General features: G+C 41.2%; 1 long non-coding RNA gene across 1 annotated transcript in view; it reads right to left on the minus strand.

Annotated features, from left to right (window-relative positions):
- LOC106725874 overlaps window positions 1-5,367 on the minus strand; it is an 8,159-nt gene extending 2,792 nt beyond the window's left edge. Inside the window, exons 1-2 of the long non-coding RNA XR_001361876.1 lie at window positions 5,356-5,367; window positions 3,507-3,509 (exon numbers count right to left, since the gene is read on the minus strand). This is a non-coding gene — a long non-coding RNA (uncharacterized LOC106725874). The remainder of the gene's footprint in view (window positions 1-3,506; window positions 3,510-5,355) is intronic.
- Window positions 5,368-12,752: the final 7,385 nt, after the last annotated feature.

Genomic DNA, 12,752 nt, shown 5'->3' on the forward strand with positions numbered 1-12,752 from the left:
GAAAAAAAAGGACACATATGTAATACCCTTTGTAATACTTTTAGCAAAAAAAACAAATAAAAATTAAAAAAAAAGATTCTCTCTTTTTAACTATTGGCGTTTTAAATATGATGTGTCTTGCTCTGGCCTCTTTGGATTAATCTTTTAAAAAATGTTATTTTATTGATTTCACAGAGAGGAAGGAAGAGGGAGAGAGATGTAGAAACATCAATGATGAGAGAGAATCATCCGACTGCCTTCTGCAGGCCTCCTCTTGGGGATTGAGCCCACAACCTGGGCATGTGCCCTGACTGGGAATTAAAACATGACCTCCTGGTTTATAGGTCAACATTCAACCACTGAGCCATATCAGTTGGGCTGGGCTCCTCTTGTTTGGGACTCTCTGCACTTCCAGGACTTATATGTCTACTTCCTTCACTGGATTAGAGAAGTTTTTTGTCATTATTTTTTAAAGTAGGTTTTCTATTTTTTGCTCTCTCTCTTCTCCTTCTGGCACCATGATGTGAATATTTGTAATGCTGAAGTGTTCACTGAGGCTCCTTACATTATCCTCATTGTTTTGGATTCTTTCTTTTTTCTTTTTTTTGCTATTCTGAGTGGATGTGTTTTGTCTTCTTATTTTCCAAATCGCTGAATTGATTTTCAGCTTCATTTCTTCTACTGTTGATTCCCTATAAACTATTCTTCATTTCAGTTATTGTATTCTTCATTTCTGACTGGTTCTTTTTTTAAAATTCTCACCTGAGGATGTTTTTATTGATTTTTAGAAAAAGAGGGAGAGAGAGAGGGGGAGGGAGAGAGAGAGATGAGAGAGAAACATTGACAGGTGCCTCTTGTATATGCCCTGACTGGGAATCAACCCGCAACCTATTGGCGTATGGATGACACTCCAACCAACTGAGTCACTGGCCAGGGCTGACAGATCCTTTTTTAATGCTGTTGAAGTTCTCACTAAGGTCATTGAGCATCCATATAACCAGTGTTTTGAACTCTGTATCTAGTACATTGCTTATCTCCATTTAGTTTAGTTCTTTTTCTGGAGTTTTGTTCTGTTTTTTCATTTGGGACATGTTTCTTTGTCTCCTCATTTTGGCAGCCTCCCTGTGTTTGTTTCTATGTATTAGGTAGAGCTGCTACATCTCCTAGGTTTGGTAGAGTGGCCTAATGTACCAGGTGTTCTGTAAAGTCCAGTGTCACAGCCTCCCTGATCACTCAAGCTGGGCACTCAAGGTGTGCCCCATACCCTATGTGGGCTGTGTACACCCTCTTTTTAAAAACGTTTTTATTGATCTAAGAGAGTAAGGGAGAGGGAGAGAGAGATTGAAACATCAGTGATGAGAGAGAATCATTGATTGGCTGCCTTCTACATGCCCCCTCCTAGGGAATGAGCCCACAATCCAGTCATGTGCCCTGAATAGAAATCAAACCATGACCTCCTGGTTCATAGGTCGATGCTCAACCACTGAACAACAATGGCCGGGCTAGACACTCTTCTTGCAGTTGAGCCTTGATTGTTGTTGGTACGTCAATAGGAGAGATTTACTCCTAAGCCAGTCAGCTGCAAGGACTGGCTGCAACTATTGACCACCGACCTCTGACCACCGTGGAGGATCAGCTGTGCAGAAGCCCACCCCACAGAGCAGGACTACTTCAGCAGGGTTCTGGTGACCACTGAGTCCACCCCTTGAGTGTGTCACTTGTGGAGGTGGTTGGTTGTTGATGCTTCAATGTGGTCTGAAATTGTCTACTGGGTGCATTGGCTCTGAGGCCTCCCGGGGGTGCAGGCCAAGGTCAGCTGCTACCTGTGTTCTGCCCGGGGCCACCCAGCAGGGAGCTACAAAGCCATCAATAGATGGCTGCTACTTGTGCTGGGTTTGGCAGGTCCCAGGTAAGGCCAAGCTGTGAACCAAGGCTGGCTGCTGCGAGTGCTAGGCCTGAGGCACAGGGCATGCTGGGGCCAGATGCTGCTTGAGAGATTTTAGGAAAATCTGAAACATGAACCAAGACAGGCCATTTGTATGGAAAAGCCACTGGAAATAGCTTGGGTGGGCCTGAAACTTGGGTGGGATGTGGCCTCAGGGAATCACCAGGGCAGGGCAAACAGTGTGAGCCAGGTTGTGCGAGGTTGTGGAGTCTCAGATATGGCCTCCGGCCTGCCTGCTCTGTGCGGGGAGGGCTCAACAAAGGAACAATGGCCTCTGCCAGCACTTCTGTCTGGGAGAAAGCACCCCCCCCAACCCCCCCGCCCCTCCCAGCTCTCACTCTGATGCCAGATGATTCAGTTCCTCACCATGTGTCTCTGGTGCCTTTCAAGCGGCTGCCTCAGTGCTGGAGCTCAGAGGGAGTGAGTCTGAGTAAGTCTGTACTTGTGCCTTTTAAGAACTGCCTGGGACTCAAAGAGCCCTACTCTGTCTCTTTCAGCCTCAGTCCCCACTGGCTTTACAGCCAGAAGTTATGGAGACTTCTCTTCCTGTCATTTGAACCCTGGCCTGGAAGGTCTGGTGTGGAGCTGGAACTCCTCGCTCCTGGGGGGACCTCTATAGACGAGATATCCCTCCCAATATTTTTATCCATCACACTTGGGTGTGGGACCAGCCTGTTCAGTGCTCTGCGCCTCCTACCAGTCTGGATGTGGCTTCTTCTTCAATTCCCTAGTGGTAGGACTTCCATTCAGCTACATTTCAGGCAGTTCTGAATGATGGTTGTTCTGTAGTTTAGATGTAATTCTGATGTTGTCACTGAAGCATTTATATCATGGCTGCTTCAAGATCTTTATCAAATAATTCTAGCATGCCATCTCGGTGTTGGCATCCTTTTTTTTTTTTCATTTAGTTTGCAAACTTCCTGGTTCTTGGTATGAGTAATTTTCGACTGAAACATGGATATTTTTGTATGATATTATGAGATTCTGTATCTTATTTAAACTTGCTGTCTTAGCTGGCTTTCTCTAACCCATTGACCTGGGAAGTAGGAGCACTACCTTGTAATTGCCAGGTGCAGGTAGAAGTGCAAGTTCCCCACTCAGCCTCTGTTGACATCAGAAGGGGTGCTCCATATGATTGCTGCTCAATACTGAATCCTGGCCCCTCACATGGTCTCCATTGACACCGTGGAGAAAGGGGGTGGGGGCGGGCAGACCTCATTCCCGGCCTGTGGGGATGAGAGTCCAGCCTTCCTACTTGGTCTTCTCTGACACCACACCCGTGGGGATGTTGGAGCACCTCGTTTTATCTTTATGAGGGTAGAAGTCTAAGCTTCCCATTTAGTTTTTGCTGGTGTGAGTGTCGGTGAGGCCAGTTTTTTTTCCTGTGGTGTTTGGCTGGAATGGAGTGGTTATGTCTAATTTTTTTTTTTTTGCTAGGCAGCTCCGTTTCTGGTCCTTTGGCTAGAGAAAGCTTTTGTTGTAGCTTTCTTGTTTTACTTGTGCCATTTGGTATTTCTGATTGCCAGTTTCGTCAGCATTGTTTGGATATATGAGTCAAAAAGAAAACCTAGGAATTCAACACTGTCTTTCCTTGGATCCCAAGATTCTTGCTCAGTCTGCTTCTCTCCACCTTTCAGTCTTTATTTTGTCCTTTCTAAATTTATTTATTTATTGGTTTTCTATATCTTTTAGTCTTAAATTTGATATATATATATATATATTCCAGGGTTTTTAGTTATACTGAGTGGGAAGATTTGGGAAAAGGATCACATCATCCCAGAAGTGGAAGTGTGCCTAAGGATCACTTTTTAAACTTGGTTTTTCTTCTGGTATGTGTTGGACCACATATTGGCAGATGTTTTTCCCCATCTACATTTTCAATAAAGGAATAGTCCTATGTGGGTTTTGGCTTTATATGGGTTTTCAATTCAACTCTGATTTGAATGACCCCCAGGACTTATCTCCAGATAGGTTTTATAACCAAGCCCCTGTAGAATGAAGACCATCAACTCTCCTTCACCTGCTGCCCACTCTCACCAGGATAGCTACAGCTTCAGCTCATGTCACCGCCAGAATAGTTTTTCAACCACTTTCTGTGGACTCAGCTATGACTTTAAACAGATGCTCATTGTATTTTAGTTAGCATTTCTGGGTGTTTTAATTTATTTATATATTTCATAGTGGTAAAATATACATAACATAAAGTTTACCATTTAAAATCCATTGTGGTAAAATATACACAACACAAAACTATTTTTAAGTATATGTTCACTGGCATTAAGTACATTCATACTGTCATGCAACCATCACAACTCTCCATTTCCAGAACTTTTATTATCATCCCAGATGGAAACTCTTTTCTGGATGTTTTTAAACAAGTATTTAGTTATCTGCTTCCTGCTGGTGAAGTGGTGGTAGAAAGACATTTCAGGTGGAAGGCACAGCAAGTGAAAGGCATGGAATCTTAGAAGAGTCATAATATTTGAGAAACAATGAAGTCCAGTGTGATAGGAACCAGTACAAAGATGGTGTGGTGGGAAGTGACAGATGAGGCTGACAGAATGGTGTCAGACCGTGCAGGCCAAGCTAATCTCATTGTAGGTAACGAGGAAAGGAAATTTATAAATAAGAAATTGAGTTGATTAGTTTTGTTATTTAGGAAGATAACTCTAATAATAGGTAGATCTTGCAGAGATTTACACTGCCTATTGTGTAATGTATGAAAAGTTTGTTCATAGAGTTTGTCCAGTTTTCTAGTTGTTTATAGCAGGATGTAAATTCCTATACCAATTCTTCCTCCATGGGTAGAAGTAGAGGTCCAACATAGTTTCAGAGGTCCAGCTAAGTTTCACCATGGAAATGTATGTGATTTTGTTCAGGAACTATGTACAGACCTAGAATAAAAGAGAACCAAAGATGAGAGCACACGTGAATCTTGACTTTTTAAAAAATATATATATTTTATTGATTTTTTACAGAGAGGAAGGGAGAGGGATAGAGAGTTAGAAACATCAATGAGACAGAAACATCGATCAGCTGCCTCCTGCACACCCGATACTGGGGATGTGCCCGCTAAAGGTACATGCCCTTAACCAGAATCGAACCTGGGACCCTTGAGTCCGAAGGCTGACGCTCTATCCACTGAGCCAAACCAGTTAGGGCATGAATCTTGACTTTTAAGGAGTAGCCAGAGCAAGGACTAGTGAAAGAATGAAGAGTTCTTCTTTGTTTAAATGATTTCTATATTATGTATCCCAGATCAGGGATCAGCAAACTACAGCCTGCAGGCCAAATCTGGCCCACCACTTGTTTTTGAAAATAAAGTTTTATTGTGACACAGCCACACAGTTTCTATATTGCCTCTGACTGCTTTTGTGCTACAATGGCAGAAATAGTTACAGTACAGATAGATGGCTGGCAAAGCCTTAAACATTTCCTATCTGGACCTTTACAGAAAGTTTGCTAAGCCCTGTTCTAGAGGATTGTGTGGACTGAATAGTAAAAAGTTCATGGGATCAGGCAAAAGAAAAAAAATATCATAAGAATCCAAGGCGGGAGAACCAAGATGGCGGCATAGGTTAATGCCAGAGCTTGCTGCCTTGAACAACCACTTCAAAAATACAACTAAAAGACGGAACGGACATCATCCAGAACCACAGGAAGGCTGGCTGAGTGGAAGTTCTACAACTAGGAGGAAAGAGAATAACATACCGAGACTCAGAGGAGGCGCAGTGCTGAAGTGAAATACTAAGGTGCGGAGTGCATGTGGAGCGGGCTGGCGGCGGAGGGCGTGGTTGTTGTTTTCAATTGGGAGGAAGTTTCAGACTCTGAGCTCCAGATCCGGGCGAGTCTCTAGGGACCCAGACTCAAACGGGAGAAGGGAGAAGGCAGCTTTCTCTCCGAGGTCTGCAGCGGTTGCAGAGCCGCTGGAGACGGAACTGAGAGCAGCCATAACTGCTCGCTCCGCCCGCCCTGTAGATCCCCTGGGACCGGTGGTCAAATCCCTCTAGTATTAACTACAACAATCAAGGCTCAACTAGAACAAGACTGCGCACAAAGACCACTAGGGGGTGCACCAAGAAAGCATAAAAAATGCGGAGACAAAAAAACATGACAGAAATGGAGGATATAGAGCTAAAAATCGCAATTTTGAGGGCTTGCAAAAATGTGCTAGAAGCTGTCAATAAACTTGAGGAGAGAGTCACGAAAACTAATGAGACCCTCGATGCTATGATAAAGAACCAACTAGAAATTAAGCATACACGGACTGAAATAAAGAATATTATACAGACACCCAATAGCAGACCAGAGGAGCGCAAGAATCAAGTCAAAGATTTGAAATGCGAAGAAGCAAAAAACACCCAACCGGAAAAGCAAAATGAAAAAAGAATCCGAAAATACGAAGATAGTGTAAGGAGCCTCTGGGACAGCTTCAAGTGCACCAATATCAGAATTATAGGGGTGCCAGAAGATGAGAGACAGCAAGATATTGAAAACCTATTTGAAGAAATAATGGCAGAAAACTTCCCCCACCTGGTGAAAGAAATGGACTTACAGGTCCAAGAAGCGCAGAGAACCCCAAACAAAAGGAATCCAAAGAGGACCACACCAAGACATATCATAATTAAAATGCCAAGAGCAAAAGACAAAGAGAGAATCTTAAAAGCAGCAAGAGAAAGAGACTCAATTACCTACAAGGGAATACCCATACGACTGTCAGCTGATTTCTCAACAGAAACTTTGCAGGCCAGAAGGGAGTGGCAAGAAATATTCAAAGTGATGAATAGCAAGAACCTACAACCAAGATTACTTTATCCAGCAAAGCTATCATTCAGAATTGAAGGTCAGATAAAGAGCTTCACAGATAAGGAAAAGCTAAAGGAGTTCATCACCACTAAACCAGTATTATACGAAATGCTGAAAGGTATCCTTTAAGAGGAGGAAGAAGAAAAAGGTAAAGATACAAATTGTGAACAACAAACATGCATCTATCAACAAGTGAATCTAAGAATCAAGTGAATAAATAATCTGATGTACAGAATGAACTGGTGATTATAATAGAACCAGGGACATAGAAAGGGAATGGACTGACTATTCTTGGGGGGGAAAGGGGTTTGGGGGATGCGGGAAGAGATTGGACAATAATCGTGCACCTATGGATGAGGACAGTGGGTGGGGAGTAAGGGCGGAGGGTGAGGTGGGAACTGGGTGGAGGGGAGTTATGGGGGAAAAAAGAGGAACCAATGTAATAATCTGAATAATAAAGATTTAATTTAAAAAAAAGAAAGAAAGAAAGAAAATCTATTTGAAAACATGACAGAAAACTTCCATAACCCGGTGAAGGAAGTAGACATTCAATTCTAGGAAGTGTAGAGTCCCCAACAAGATGAACCTAGGGGCCCACATCATAAGACACATCATAAATAAAATGCCAAAGGTTAAAGGCAAAGAGAAGATCTTGAAAGTAGCAAGAGAAAAGCAGTTACTTATAAGGGAATGCCCATATGACTGTCAGCTGATTTTTCAACAGAAAATTTGCAGGACAAAAAAAAAAGAAAGAAAGAAAGAAAGAAAATTTGCAGGACAGAAGGGAGTGGCAAGAAATATTCAAAATGATGAATAGCAAGGACCTATATCCAAGATTACTGTACCCAGCAAAGATATAATTTAGAACAGGGGTTGGCCCTCAAAATCATTCGGCCTGGCCCTGTCAAGGCATTAGGGGTGAATTAATTAAATATCTGACCAAATAAAGCAGGCTAATTAAAAAATATTTTTATTGCTTTCAGAGACGGAGAGATAGAAACATCAATGATGAGAGAAAAATCATTGATCAGCTGCCTCCTGAATGTCTCCCACTGGGAATTGAGCTCACAACCTGGGCATGTGCCCTGACTGGGAATCGAACCGTGACCTCCTGGTTCATAGGTAGACACTCAATCACTGAGCCACACCAATCGGGGCTAGCAGACTAATTTTTAAGTTGATAATTTTTTATGGCCCATGAATGATGTTGTAAATATCCACATGGCCCTTCGCAGAAAAGAAGTTCCCCACCCCTGATTTACAAGAATAGATAAAGTGGCCCTAACCGGTTTGGTTCAGTAGATAGAGCGTCAGCCTGTGGACTCAAGGGTCCCAGGTTCGATTCTGGTCAAGGGCATGTACCTTGGTTGCGGGCACATCCCCGGTGGGGAGTGTGTAGGAGGCAGCTGGTTGATGTTTCTCTCATCGATGTTTCTATGTAAGAAATTAAAATATATATATATAAAAAAAGAATAGATAAAGTGCTTCCCAGACAAGAAAAAGTTAAAGGAGTTCATCACTACCAAACCAAGAAATATTCAATGGTCATCTTTAAGAAGAAGAAAATAAAAGATAAAAAATGAGTAATAAAATGTCAACATTACTTTAAATTTAAATGGCTTAAATGCTCTGATAAAAAGACATAGTGTTGCTGAATGGATAACAACAACAAAAAAAAAGACCCTTACATATGCTGTCTACAAGAGACTCACTTCAGATAGAAAGACACACTGAAAGTAAAGGGATGGAAATAGATATTTCATGAAAATGGAAACAAACAAGCAAAAAGCTGGAGTAGCAATACTTGTTCCAGACAAAAAGACTTTAAAACAAAGGCTATAACAAGAGACAAAGAAGGACCCAGCAATTCCACTCCTTAGTATTTATCCAAAGAAACCCAAACCACTACATTGAAAATACATATGCATCCATATGTTAATTGCAGTATTATTTACAACTAGAGGCCCGGTGCACAAAAATTTGTGCACTCGGGGCGTCCCTCAGCCCGGCCTATACCCTCTTGCAGTGTGAGACCCCTCAGAGGATGTCCCCCCCAGTGGAGACCCTCACCCCATGGAAGTTTGGCCAGCCTGGGTGAGGGGCTGATGGCTGTTTGCAGCTGGCCACACCCCCTTTAGGGTGGGGGGTCCCCACTGGGGTTCCTGGCCAGTCTGGGTGAGGGCTGAGGGTGTTTTCAGGCTGGCCAAGCACCCTGGCAACGTAAGCTCCCAGCCTCTCCTTTTTTTCTTTTTCTTTTTTTTATTCTGGGATTCATTTACCTTCTATAATTGAAACTTTGTTGCCTTTAACTTTGTTGCTTTTAGTGGAGGCCTGCAGAAAGCTTGGCTTCCTCCATCACCAGGGGCAACCCACTCCTGAAAGCAGGTATCTGGGGTTTGTTTAGCTTCTATAATTGCAACTTTGTTGCCTTCAGTGCTCAGAGCCGGGCCGCCAGGCGGGGAAGCTTGGCTTCCTCCATTACTGGAGCAAGCAAGCCTCCTGCTCACTTCAGCTACGTGGCTGCTGGCCACCATCTTGGTTGGGTTAATTTGCATATCCTGCTGTTTATCCAATGGGAAGTGTAGCGGAGGTATGGTCAACTACCATGTTTGTCTATTATTAGATAGGATAGCCAAGATATGGAAGCAACCTAAGTGTCCATCAATAGATGAATGGATAAAGAAGCAGTGGTGTACACAAGCATGGGAAAAAGTAGGTTTACAGTTGTAATACAAGTAATACAATCATTAATAAATAAGAATACAAGATTAAACTGTTTTATGTACTCACCACTATAAACCTACTTTTGCCCACCTTTGTATATACAATGGGATTTTTAAAAATATATATTTTATTGATTTTTTACAGAGAGGAAGGGAGAGAGATAGAGAGTTAGAAACATCGATGAGAGAGAAACATCGATCAGCTGCCTCCTGCACATCTCCTACTGGGGATGTGCCCACAACCCAGGTACATGCCCTTGACCGGAATCAAACCTGGGACCCTTCAGTCCGCAGGCCGACGCTCTATCCACTGAGCCCAACCGGTTTCGGCAACAATGGGATTTAACTCAGCCATAAAACGATGAGATCTCGCCATCTGCAATAACATGGATGGACCTAGATAGAGAGCATTGTGCTGAGTGAAATAAGTCAGGCAGAGGAAGACAAATGGCATATGATTTCACTTACATGTGGAATCTAAAAACCAAAATAAATGAACAAGCAGGACAGAAACAGACGCATAGATGCAGAGAACATTTTTATGGTTTCCAGATGGAAGCAGACCTGGGGGCAAATTGGTAATTATAGATAGTCATGGGGATGTTAACTATAGTATAGGCAATAGATTCAATAATATTGTAATAACTATATATGGTGTCAAATGGGTACTAGGTTTATTGAGGTGATCATTTTGTAAGTTATAAAAATGTCTAATCACTCGGTTGTACACCTGAAACTAATATGATATTGTATGTCAACTGTAATTAAAAAATAATTACAAAAACATGTTTCTGCATATGCTTAGATAATAAGGACCTTATAGCCAATATTAATTGGACTTATAGTCATATATACATATGACTACATTCAAAGTTTGGAAGACAGCAGCTTTTCCAGTGCTCATGCAGCCTTCAGTACATATCCTGAGCACATGGCTAAAAGGTATAGAGATCTTCAGAAACTACAAATAAAAAAGGAAAAGAATCATGTGCTTACAATGAATATCACTGCAAAATGTGACATAAATTTGTTCCATATACTTTCCCCCACATAGTTTCCTTTTTGTCCATCCTTTTACATTGTGCACAAAGATAAATCTGTGGATTTCTCATCCACCTGGAGGTATCTTAGTGTGATGAAAGCGAAACTTTGACAACCTCATGTCATTTACTCTGATATTGAACAGGTACTTAAAAAAGAAGTCTGAGTCTAAACCTCATTTGAGAGAGAATAACAACAAAAAACCCTTACAGAATTGCCTTAATACACAAAGCATTTATCATAGTTATAAAGTACAAAAGATATTAACTTTTCTATTAATGGGCTATCATAGTTATGAGGTACAAACGATATAAACTTCTCTATTAATGGGTTTGGCATGTAATAGGGTGTATTCATTTCTTTCCCCCTGGCACTCTCTTGCAATTACAAATCAAGTGCTTTTACAAATATAATTTATCTGAGCTTAGAGACTGATCTCAGTAAGAAGTACCCAGCTGACTGATATGTCTCCTTCACTATCTTGGACTTTAGCTTTTTCAGTTATGTTTTTGTTCTACATATTCCATTATGTTGCACTTTCTCCTTGAAAAAAAACATAAAAGCAAAATAGAAGTTGAATAATGCTGACTGCTTTCTTGGTCATGTCAACATTACATTCTCAGTCTCTACCATATATTCTTGTGTGTTTACCTTGTTGCTGTATTAAATTACAATTACTGCAGACATGTGTGGGAATAAGTGATTATTGTGTATGAGGCCAGATTAAAAAGCAATGTCTTATTTTAAAGGATCTAAGAAAGACAACATGTAAGATAAATTTCAAATTTTAAGACGGACTTTCAGACTAAATAACTTAGTAAGTAGTTGGCCAGAAATGGTTCCTTCTTAGTGTTTATTGTCTGGAAGAAAAACAAATATAAACGTTACTTGTTATTAACATCAACAAATAAAGAATATTAAGCAATCAAGTAATTTACTTTAAAATATAATTATACAGTGGGGCCTTGACTTACGAGTTTAATTCGTTCCGAGACCGAGCTCGTTAAGGAGCTCGTTAACTCAAATTACTCTGTCAACTCAATGCAAAAAAATCGACCGAGAGACAGCTGGTATCTCAAAAAACTCGTTAGTCGGGACACTCGTAAGTCAAGGCCCCACTGTATTTTAGAATTCCCTCCTGAATATTTAAACACTAAGTAAACCTTTCTAAGAAATTTGGTTATTGGCATATGAAATGATTACAAATTTACCAAAATTTATAGATATGAGCAAGCAAAGAATCCAGAGAACTTGATAATCTCAAAGTATCTGAGAAAGTAATGAAAATAAAGAGGGTAACTTCTCAAATAAACAAGCCTACTTAAAAAAGAATACAGCATGCTCAGGATTTTAGATGAGAAAATAGAGGGCCAGTTCTCTTTCCTCTTCCCCAAAAGCCCTAAAGAATACACCTGTTTTTGCATCCTAAAAAGGAACAGCTACTCCTCCAAAACTGAGGCCCCTGTATGTTTTCTACACTTAAGAAATAACACTTTGGCCCTAACTGGATAGAGTGTTGGCCTTTGGACTGAATGGTCACGGGTTCAATGCCGGTCAAGGGCATGTACTGGTTGCGGGCACATCCCAATGGGGGGTTTGCAGGAGGCAGCTGATCATTGTCTCTGTCTCTATCCCGCTCCCTTCCTCTCTGTAAAAAATCAATAAAATATATTAAAATAAAAGAAATAAAACTTTCATTTTTTTATGGATTCATTTTTTTAGGGGAGAGAGATATGTTGATTTGTGGTTCTACTTAGTTGTGCATTCATTGGTTGATATTGTATGTGCCCTGACCGGGGATTGAACCTGCAACCTTGGCACATTGGCACAGCGCACTAACCAACTGAGCTTGTTTCATTTTTAAAATTTAAATTAATCATCTTTATTGTTGAGATTATTACAGATGTACCTTTTTCCCCCACCCCCCCCCCCCCCCCCACACACACCTCCTTCCCTCAGAATCATCAGTGTGTTCCATTTCCATGCCCCTAATTCTATTCCATTCCCCGGTTTATTCTGTATATCAGATTTTATTCATTTGATTTTTAGATTCAATTGTTGATAGATATATGTATTTGTTGCCACTTTGTTGTTCATATTTTTTTAAAATTAAATCTTTATTGTTCAGAGTATTACAGTTGTTCCTCTTTTTTCCCCCCATAGCTCCCCTCCACCCGGTTCCCACCCCACCCTCTGCCCTTACCCCCCCACACTGTCCTCATCCATAGGTGTACGATTTTTGTCCAGTCTCTTCCTGC

Source organism: Myotis brandtii, unplaced genomic scaffold (assembly GCF_000412655.1).
Source record: "Myotis brandtii unplaced genomic scaffold, ASM41265v1 scaffold194, whole genome shotgun sequence".
Lineage (NCBI taxonomy): Eukaryota > Metazoa > Chordata > Mammalia > Chiroptera > Vespertilionidae > Myotis > Myotis brandtii.